Source organism: Panthera tigris, chromosome B4 (genome assembly GCF_018350195.1).
Source record: "Panthera tigris isolate Pti1 chromosome B4, P.tigris_Pti1_mat1.1, whole genome shotgun sequence".
Taxonomy (NCBI): Eukaryota; Metazoa; Chordata; class Mammalia; order Carnivora; family Felidae; genus Panthera; species Panthera tigris.
In genome coordinates this window covers 91,513,799-91,524,988 of record NC_056666.1, presented here as the reverse complement: position 1 = coordinate 91,524,988, position 11,190 = coordinate 91,513,799, and positions in this window count along the sequence as shown.

Sequence of the window (11,190 nt, the reverse complement as noted above, 5' to 3'; positions counted from 1 at the left end):
ACGTCTCCCCTTTCATTTGTGATTTTATTTGAGGCTCCCCCCTTTTTTTTTTCTTGGTGGGTGTGGCTAAAGACTGTCAATTTTGTTTTCAAAGAACCAGTTCTTAGTTTCATTGATTTTTTTTTTTTTTTCCCCTAATGCCTTGTTAGACTCCATTTTATTTATTTCCATGGGGATCTTTGTTATTCTGTTCCTTTGCCTGACATTGGGATTCATTTTTGATCTTCTCTCTCAAGTTCTCTGAGGTGTAAACTTTGGTTGTTTGAGATTTTCCTGATTTCTTGAGGTAGGCATGTATCGCTATGAACTTCCCTCCTAGAACTGCTTTATCTGCATCCCATTAGTTTTGGTATGATGCCAATCTGTTCTCACTTGTCTCAGGGTTTGTTTTGCTTTGTTTAGTTTTTCCTCCTAATTTCTTCCTTGACTCACAGGTCGCTCAGGAACATGGGGTTTAATCTCTACATAGTTGTGAATTTCCCAGTTTCCTTCTCATACTTGAGTGTCCTGAGATCACGCTTCATAGCATTTCAGTCTTATTAAATGTATCGAGGCTTGTGTTGTGGGCCAACATAGGATCTATCTTGGAGAATGTTCTTTGTGCTCATGAGCAAATGTATGCTGTGCTGCTTTGGGATGGGTATTGTATATATACCCACAAAGTCCATCTGGCCTAATGTGTCACTGAAGGCTAATAGGTTTCCCTATTGACTTTCTGACGGATGACCTATTCCTTGATGTAAGTGAGGTACTAGAGCCCCCTGCTGTCACTTTGTTTCTCCCTTTAAGCCTTTTAATATTGGTTTGACATATTTAGGTGCCCCTTTGGGTGCACAAATATTTATAAATGTTGTCATGTCTTCCCGTTGGAATGACCCCTTACTATTATATAATGTGCTTTGTTGTCTCTTGTAACAGCCTTCCCATTTAAGTCTGTTTTGTCTGATAGAAGCATAGCTCCTTCAGGTTTCTCTTGGTTTCCATTTGCATGGAACATATTTCTGTATCCATTCATGTTTGATCTGTGTGTGTCCTTACATCTTAGATGAATCTGTTTTAGGCCACAGACAGATGGGTCTGGTTTTGCCAATCATTCAGCCATTCTGTCTTTTAGTTGGAGCATTTAATCCATTTACATTTAATGTAATTATCAAAAGGCATGTGCTTACTGCCATTTTGTTACTATGTTCTGGCTGTTTTCATAATGTCCCTCTATTCCTTTCTTTCTCCCTTGCTCTGTTCCTTTGTGGTTTGATGACTTTCTTTAGTACTGTACTGATACAGTGGTGCTGCAAATGGCAAGATTTCATTCCTTTTTGTGGCTGTGTACTATTCTATTAGGCAGACACCACATTTTCTGTATCCATTCACCTGTGGTTGGACATGTGGGTTGCTGCTATTCCTGGGCTATTGTAAATGATGCTGCAAGAAACATATGGGTGCATGTACCTCTTGGTGTTAGTGTTTTTCATCTCCTTTGGGTCAATACCCAGGAGTCAAATTACTGGAGCCTATGGTAATTCTATTTTAAGTTTCTGAGGAAGCTCCATAGCGTTTTCCACAGCGGTTCCACTACATGGCCTTGCCACCCACAATGCATGAGGGTTCCTTTTTCTTCCTATCCTACCCCACACGTGTTATTCCCTGTGCTTTTTAAGCTTAGTGATTCTGACAGTGTAAAGTGATAGGTCATTGTGGTTTTAACTGGCAGTTCCCTGATATTTAGTGGTGTTGGGCATCTTTTCATGTGTCAGCCCTTTGTATGTCTTCTTTGGAAAAATATCTATTCAGGTCCTCTGCCCATTTTTGTTTTCAGTTGAAGTATTTAGGTGTTTGGTGTTGAGCTGTATGCTTTCTTTATATATTTTGAATTTTAACCTCCCTGCTCTTCAGGATCAAGTGACAAGTGGTGTATTCTAGCCTTGGCCATAAAAATCAGGACATCAGTTTTGTGCATTCGCTCCCTCAGGATATACTGACTGTCGATAGTGGCAGAAGCAGATTGTGAAGATGGCACTTCCTAAGACAAAGGAAAAAAAGAAAAGCTGACTCTTACTATTTCCCTTGTTCCCAGAGAGTATCCCAATGTGTCCCTGCCCCTACTGATTATACATTAAGATTATCCAATGAATCTTGGGGTGCCTGAGTGGCTTAGTCATCTAAATGCCTGACTTTGGCTCAGGTCATGATCTCACGGTTCTTGAGTTCGAGTCCCACATGGGGCTCTCTGCTGATAGTAGAGAGCCTGCTTGAGATTCTCCGTCTCCTTCTCTCTCTGCCCCTCCCCCACATTCTCTCTCAAAAATAAATAAAATAAAACATTTTTTAAAATTAGTCAATGAATCTCTTCCCCATAATAATGCCTGGGGATCCTTCAAATGGCTGCTTTTGTGCTGATCTTTGGGATGAGTAATTAATGTGTTAGCCCTTTGAGAGACTTCTGCTGTCTCCTTTGGGTCTCACCAGCATGTATGCTCTTGGTTTGTTTTTAACATTTATTTAGTTTTGAGAGACAGAGACAGAGCACAAGTGGGGGAGGGGCAGAGAGTGAAGGAGGTACAGAATCTGAAGCAGGTTCCAGGCTCTGAGCTGTCAGCACAGAGCCCGATGGGGGCTGGGACTCACAAACCATGAGATCCCGACCTGAGCCAACGTTGGGTGCTTAACCAACTGAGCCACCCAACTAGCCACTGGTTTTTAAAGCTAGATATTTTGAGGGGTCATCTTGTGCAGGAGATACAAATTTGGGTGCCTGATGTGGGGTACAAATCCTTCACTCTTCGGGGAGATATTTCTCATTTGTGATTTCCCTCTCAATTGCAGATTGCTGCACCAGGGATGGTCTTTATGGTGAGACCATGTCTCAGCCTCTTCTACCCACCCTGATGTGGTCCCCTTTCTCGTTTGCCAATGTGAATGAGCTGCTCAGCTAGCTTTCAGATCTTTTTCAGAGCAAATTTTTCCACGTGTACTTGTAGATTCAATGTGTCTATGGGAGGAGTTGGGTTTAGGATCTTCCTCCATCGCCATCTGGAACCACCCTCTTCTCTCTCTCTCTCTCTCTCTCTCTCTCTCTCTTTTGAAGTTATTTATTTTGAGAGAGAGAGAGAGCAAGAGAGCACAATTAGGGGAGGGGCAGAGAGAGAGAAGGGGAGAGAATCCAAGCCTGCTCTGCACCACCAACACAGAGCCTGATGCGGGGCTCTATCTCGCAACCATGAGATCATAACCTGAGCCGAAATAGAGTCATACTCTTAACTGACTGAGCTACCCAGGTGCCCCTCTCTCTTCTAATTAATAACGTTCATTACCATTTCTTTCATTTTTTTTAAGCCTCCAGGAAAACGCTATATTATGCTGATGGCCTAGCACCTTACTTTAAATCAAATTGTTTTAATGTTTCACCATTCGGGATACTATTTATTATCATTTCTGGTAACTACTCTATAATTTTAGTATTTTGGTTTTCTAGTATAATGACTTACGTTTTTATGGCTTCAAATATTAAGCCACACTAGCAGGTTCAAAATTTGGTGTAAAATGTTCCCCCTCAAAGTATATCCCTTCCTCCCCATTTGGAAAAATCCAACTAGTCAGCAATGGGAGTAATATAAGGAAAATCTGTAGGTGGACTATTAAGCTCCCATAGTCATTCATGTATGAATAAATGTATTTCTCAAAACATATTTGAGTGCTAAATTATGTACCATCCTCTGCGGTGTGGGTATGTGTGTGTTAACCTTCTTAACAATCTTTTGAGGCTGGTATGCCTGAATTCTATTTTACTGATGAAGAAACAGACCTGAGGACATTAATAATTTGGCCAAAGTCCCACAATTAAGATAGAATCAGATTTGAACTCAGGATCACAGCCTGAGCTGTCACCAACTATGTCATAAGGTTTCCCATTAATCCATGAGAAAGAACAAGAAATAACAGAAGCTTCAAGATGGCAGACATATGTCACGTACTATTTATTCAGTTTCAAAATTCTACTGAAATGATAGCAAACATTTGTAAAATATAAATCCAAACAATATAGAGAGCAAAAGGGAACGTCCAAGTATTTCAGCAATTCTGGCAAATTTCTAGAAGACAGAAAGCAGGGTGGGCAATGGAATAAAGGAAGTCACAAACCAGACAAAACAGGAATCTTTTAGGCCAGCCAAGTCCCAGAGAGGACTCCAAACTGAGACATTAGGTACAGAGGAGGCCCGGGTTGCTGGTAGTATTAGGTTATACATAAAGGACTGTCTGCGAACAGTTGATTCAGTCAACTCTTCCCTTTGTCCTCCCCTACTCAGCAATCATAGGCAATGGCATGAGGAATAGCAGTGTCAGCACAACGGTAACAGAGGTGCTTTAAAAAAAAAAAAAAATTGGACTATACTACATGTATGGAAATGGGACAGGCTCCAAACATGGGAGTCAGCCCCTAGATTATGCCCTCTTTGTCACTTAGCAGCAAGGAAAACTCCCCGGACTCCTTGTCTCAGCCTACAAGACAGTATCCAGTCATATTAAAGGGAAGAGAAAACAATATATTCTAGTCAAAGGCATCTTTTAAACTTGAGCAAAGATACGAAGGTAAAGAACAGTGTGGTGGCTCAGGAAAACAGTTCTTTCTTGCCAGAGGATAAAGGTCAGTCCTTGGTGTGACAGATGCTAAGGCTAGCAGGACAGACAGTAAGTAACCACATCGGGAGATTGTACTTGCCCTATGGGCAGAAGGGAACCACTGAGGGATGTACTGCAAGGATATGAAATGGTCAAGACCGCTGTTTTGGCAATTGTGTAGAGAAAGGAGTTGGGAATGCATGCTCTCCGGGTATTTTAATATGGTAGTTCCCAAAGTGTGGTCTGGAGAGGCAGAATCCGGGCCAGGCAACTTATGAGAAACGCAAATTATTGGGCCCCATACCAGCCTACTGGACCTGAACCTCTGAAGGTAGGGCCCAGCGATCTGTCTTAACAAGCCCTCCAGGTGATTGTGACGCATACTCACTTGAAACCACTCTTCTAAGGGAGACCTCTTACCTTGAAGCATTTCATCTTTCCTACGAACCTTTTCTGCCTCGCCCAGGTAGAGTGGATCATATTCTCCATTGTCATCCTCTCAGTCCCCTATCCCTCCTTATATAGTAGAATTTTGTGGTGCTTCTGTAGGTCTGTTCTGTCGTGGCAATGAGCCCACTTCTTCGTATCAGGTACTGTCTCTCACCCGCCTTTGCAGGCCAGCAGGACCTAGCAAACCACTTAATAAATTAGCTTGCTGAATGCATGAACACAAAAAATACCTATTAGGAGGCATTTGCAGTAGTCCAATCGAGCTAAGGAGAAAGTGAGGTCTTGAGCCAAGAGGAGTTGGGATGGACCTGAGAAGTGTTCAGGAAATGAAATGGGCAGGATGCTAATAAGAGCTAACAATTACATAGCACTTACTTTGTACCAAGCGGTCTTATGGGCTTTACAAGTATTTCTACTCATCCTCATGATAACCCAATGAGGTAGCTACTATTTTTATCCCCATGCTATAAATGAGGAAACTGAGGCTAAGAAATTTACCCAAGTCGAGCAGCTAATATTCAGCCGACATTCAAACCCAGGCAATGTTTGGCAGCAGAATCCTTGGGCTTGACATTATTCTGCCTCCAAACTTGTGCTAAGATTTTGAGTGGTTGGGTAAACGGAGGGCCTTCCCCAAAGACGTAAAGACAGGAAAAACTCGGGGAAGATGCTGAGGTCAGCCTTAGATATGCTGTGTTTCACATACCTTGGCAGGGGGTCTAGCCAGTGGTTTGATGTAATAGTCTGAAATACAGGGGCATGAACTGGGCTCAGTATACGGATTTTAAAACCAACATGTAAACAATGAGAATGGATGCAGTGACCTAGGAAGTATTTGTTAGGGGTATCCCCACTTTTCAAAAGTTAATGTTACGCCGCTGTGCTTTTATGAGAGGCCTACATGAGTACGTGTGTTCACTAACAAAAAGAAACCCCAAGAGGGTTTCTGCTTTTATGAAAGAAAGCAAAAACAGCATTCAGCGGTTGTTTTGCAGCAGTTAATAGAGGCAGTGCATGCTCTGAGAGTGGCGCCACCAACTCCTTCCCTGGAACCACTCAGCAGCTCAGCAACAACCTGCCATAGCTTTGAACTGTGTCTGTGGGCAGATGCGCTTTGTCTCCATTCATTTTTTCATTCATTCATTCATTCATTCTGTTGGAAAGACGCGTTCAAAGGTGTCAGAAAAGGTGGCAGGTTATTTTTTGGCTTTGGGAACACTCAGAAATGTTTCCATGTAAGTCAACGATAGTTGCATCTTCACTTTATGCCATTTCGTCTTATGAAAGCTTTGATAGAAGGCTCAACTTTTGGTAGCAGGGGAAACCTGTGTATATAAGACATGTGGACCGAAAGCCCTAGTGAACAATATTTGAGGGAATCTTGAGATGCAGGGGCCTCATAAGGAAACCCCGGGAGACAGCAGAGTCTTAGAAGCCAAGGCAGCAGGTAGTCTCATGAAGGAAGTGATGAACAGTATTAGTATCCATACATTCAACTAAGAAAAAGAACGAAGTCCATCTTTTGGCCAAAAGAACAAAGGCCATTCGTCTTTTGGCATCTAAGATGACACTAATAAAGGGATGAAAGCCAGATTAGACTATGTTCGGTGGAAAGGCGGCAAAAAAATTGGGAAAGCAAACCTCATTCTATATAGATAACAGGTTATCTTGTGGATATGCAATTAAACAAAATGAGGTTTTTAAGATGAGACTTCAGTGTACTTTTGCGGCCAGCAGCTGGAATCAGTGGAAGTGGTGTTGAGAATAAAGGGAAGAAATGAACCAACTTAACCAAAACCTGGGAAAGGCTGGAGAGCGCAGGGCTCTGGGAGCTAATGGTTGGTCTTGAGCTAATAGGTAACAACTCAATCTCTGAGATGAGGGTATGAGTGAAGATGGGAATGGATGTGAGAATTTTAGATGGAAGGATGACCTTAATTTTACTGATAAAATTAGACTAATGGTAATCCAGTAGGTATGGAGAAGAAAGCTAAGTATAAAACTTAAAGCAAGATTTAGGGAGTGAGTGAGCATCCTTAAATGCAAATAATTTTATGAGTGAGCCATTTAGAAAATCAAACCAGGAGATCAATACTGGGTGGAAAACAGGTTAGGAAGGACTGAGAACAAAAGTGTGGGAAATACAGGCTGCAGGACTCTATGAGGTCAAGATCAGTTTAGAGCCAGTGAGCACAGAATTTGATGGACAGGAAGTTGTAGTTGAAGTAGGATATCTGGGGTTAAGTTCAAATAGCTCTAAATGAAAATAAGCCGTATCCCTCAGAATGGTTGGTTGAAATAGTAAAGATGAAAAGTTGATAAAAGGAGAGATCATAGGGTTGGTTATCTACATACGTATGTTAGAAAATAACCAACATTGCTGGTACTTTTGTTTGAATACACTTGAAATGGGGAGGGATGAAGGGGACTTGAGGTAGGTGATCCATTTCCCATGGCCCTGGGTGCCAGTGTTGAAAACGTAAAATTTATTCTGGAAAGGGTGAGGGTAATCATAGAGGATAAAGAGAAAAGATGGAGAGGAGTCAGACACCGGCACTGAGTGAAGTAGTTTCAGAGAAACTCAGCATGTTGATTGAAGAGAACTTGTTATAGGTAGGAACATCTAATTTTGAGTTGTGGTGGAGCATGCAAAGTGACAACTCTTCTACATCCCTTGCCTCTACTTAAAAAACAAAAATCACAACTCAGCTTACTATCACAATTGCCTTGTGAGTGAACGTTCAGCTGTTACATATGGCCATGACTTCTTGCCCATCAAAATGTGATAAGTGATATGTCATGGTTGGGCACAAGCAATAGGAGACAGATGTGATTCACTTTCCCTCCGTCACAGCAATGGACAGATAGCCTGGTCATACTGCATCCTAGTGAGATGGGAAGGCGACCCCCCCATGCTACCTACAGTAGACGTGTAGAATAATAAACAGGTTGTCCTGAACTCCCTATTTGGGGGACTGTTCATACTGCAGTATTATTGTATATACTTCTGTCCATTTTATTTCAAACATCCTGACTTCCATTCCAAACTATATTCATTATTCGTTCAGTGTTAATATTCCTTCTCACCTGTTTATACCAGCAATGTCCTAATTCATCAACAAATGTCTGACCTTCCTTTTAACCCATTCTCTAAACTAGCTAATTTTTCAAAAAAAAAAAAAATACAAATCTGATCACATGACTGCCTAGTTTGTAAGTCTTTCTATGGTGTGTCTTCATCCCTGAAATTAAATCCAAACTGTTTACAAGGCCCCCATATAATCTGCCCTTTTTAGCCTCTCATTATTATATTGCCAAGTACAGCCATACTCAGCTTCTGAATATGCCATGACCCCTTGTCTCTCTACACTTTTGCCAGTTCTGTTCCCATTGGAGTACACAGCTTCCTTGGCTTAGGCTTGTTCTGAACCCCAGACCAGGTACCACTGTGGTACAAACCATGCACAACCTTGTATTTCCTCTATTACAACACTATTTAATAGTAATTATGCAGTGTGTTTTCCCTGTAGGTACTGTCTCCACTACCAAGCACATAGTACTAAAAAGTAGGAGGTACCAAGGAAAGGTGGGTGGGGGAGGGGAGGTCATTAGCTTTGCCTCTGATACATTTACAGGAAGGGAAGCATGGTAGTATATTTTATATAAATCTTGACATGTAGAACTCTGTGAGTAGGGGCTATTGCAGAACACTTATCAGTCAGGGCTCTTATCTGGAGAGCAACACATGGTCCTCTGATAATCCTTGACTGCATCTTAGAAGACAACTGATGCTGAAACAAATTTCTGAATCTTTTAAATGGCAATTTTGAAGACTGATCTGTCAAGGTTATTCTGGACCTACGCTGTGAACAAATAACCTCATTAATATTTCAGTATCATGTAAAAGGAGAGAAACTCTTATTTTTGCTTATGCCAATTCTCCCAAGTGGTACTTGAAAGATGACTCACACAGTAGTCTTGTTTCAAAGAATAGGCAACCTTGAGGTCGTTTTTCTGCCACTTGCCTACCACCATCTGTCTTTAAAATCCCATGTGTGGGTATCAAGATTCATACGGAAGCATTTTGTTGTCTCCAAACATCAACTAATGCCAGAAAAATAGCAAAAATCTGCTATAGTCAGCTTTTCAAAGTTCAAATAGATATTGCCTTGGACTTACAAAAAACAGCACTATTCGGCAGGTCTTCACATATTCTAGCTAAATAGGAAATTACCTGTACTGGGAAAGAAATCATTAGTTCAATAAGGTGGATTAATCAACTACTCTCTTGAAGAGAAAATGAACAAATCTTATTCTTTTTGTAAGAATTAAGGAAAACGTACCAGTTGCTCATGGCTCCTGTTCCTAAACTTTTGTATACAGCAGTGCATTGATCCCAAAGCGTTCAAACTGCTTCACGTCGCCTGTATAGTAGCAGCCCCTTTATGTTCGCATTTCTATTAGGTGTGCAGAAAGCATTTTACAGCCAGAGAAAAAGTGTGTGTTAAGGGATTTAAGACCACCCATTTCAATCAGAGGCGCGAACAGTATACAGAGTAGAAGCCTATTTTCACTAAATCATGAGACTTGAACTTAATGATTAGGAAGAAAATAGGTTCATCTGAAGTAGTACTTAGGAAGATGAACTGACACAAGGTCTGAAAGCTTCTACACGTACAGTTCTCGGTTGGGTTTAGCTGCTAGAAAGAAATCTCTGCAACAATGTTTCTTAATCGGGGCAATTTTGCATACACGGGGAAGGGACATTTGGCAATATCTGGGGGCAATTTTGGTAGTTCTGGGGCTGGTGATGGTACTACTGGTATCTAAGTGGGTAGAGGCAAGGGGATATCTTACTGCACAGGGCAGCCCTCATGATACAGAATTATCTAGTCCAGAATGTCCATTGTGCCAGGGATAAGAAACCCCGGTCTAAAAAAGAACAGGTCTTTCTCCATTGAAATCTAAACCTTGGAGGAAAGCACGGATTTTAGATCTAGAATAAAGAGCCAGGAGTTTATTTCCAGCCCTTTTAGGAAAGCCTAACTAAACGGAGTTCATAGATGGTAATGATTCCAAACAGAATCACACATTTGTGTGTGTTCTAAAAATACTACACTAGGATTATAGTAAGCTACCATCACACACATTTAGCTGCCCTTACCTAAGAAAGTAGTTGGGCTTCTATTAAAAGTGAAATGTCTGTGAAACAAGTAAAACAGCTTTTCAGAATAACAGGGTTATTAGTCCAGGCTATTAAAACATGAGGTTACTATGATGCCATACATTAACCAGTTCTGGAGTACAATTCTTTGTGTGTGTGTGTGTGAGAGAGAGAGCATTCTAGAACAGTATCACTCAATGTCCTTAGTTACTGATAATGGCTAAATACACACTAATTCCAGTACTACCTAATCTGGAAAATTTTCAGTTGATAGAATGTAAGCTTTTTCTAAGACCTAAGTGAAACAATTCAATTTGCCAAAATCATCAAGAATAATTAAGATCAGAATTAAAAGGTAGGAGGTCAGGGTATTAAGATTCCCTCTAGTAAAAATTTTATTCTATTCTGAAACCTGACACACATTGACATCACAGGGTCTAAATAAAGTAAAACCTGCAATATCCCCTCTAGTAGTTTTAATTGAAGTTGGTTTTTTTATGACACCCAATGAAAAATCCCAATTTCAATTAGAACTTTATAAGCAGAAACGTGTTGCTGATAGATCTCGTCCTAATGTGTAGCATAGGTGTTCACAACATCTTTTCTAGGAATAGGAAAAGAAGTAATTTTACTGTGTATGCTTGAGAAAATGGCCTCCTCTGGTGAGCCCTTTGGGAGCTCGCCACCAAAGACTTCCATAGTGTTCCATATTTACAACCAAAGGTATCAAAGGAAAACTTATCACATTTAAAACCAGACTATCCTTTTCCCAAACAGTAATATGAAGTGTTACTCCATTTTCCATTCTACAGATTAAATAAGATTTTAAAAAGATGGATCTGGGGTGGCATTGCTTTGAAAAACAGGATTCAATTTAAGATAGAGCTAGAATCCAAAACATACTGAGATTTTTAAGCTCTTTAATATCAAAATATTTACGAAGCATAATATATGTAAAG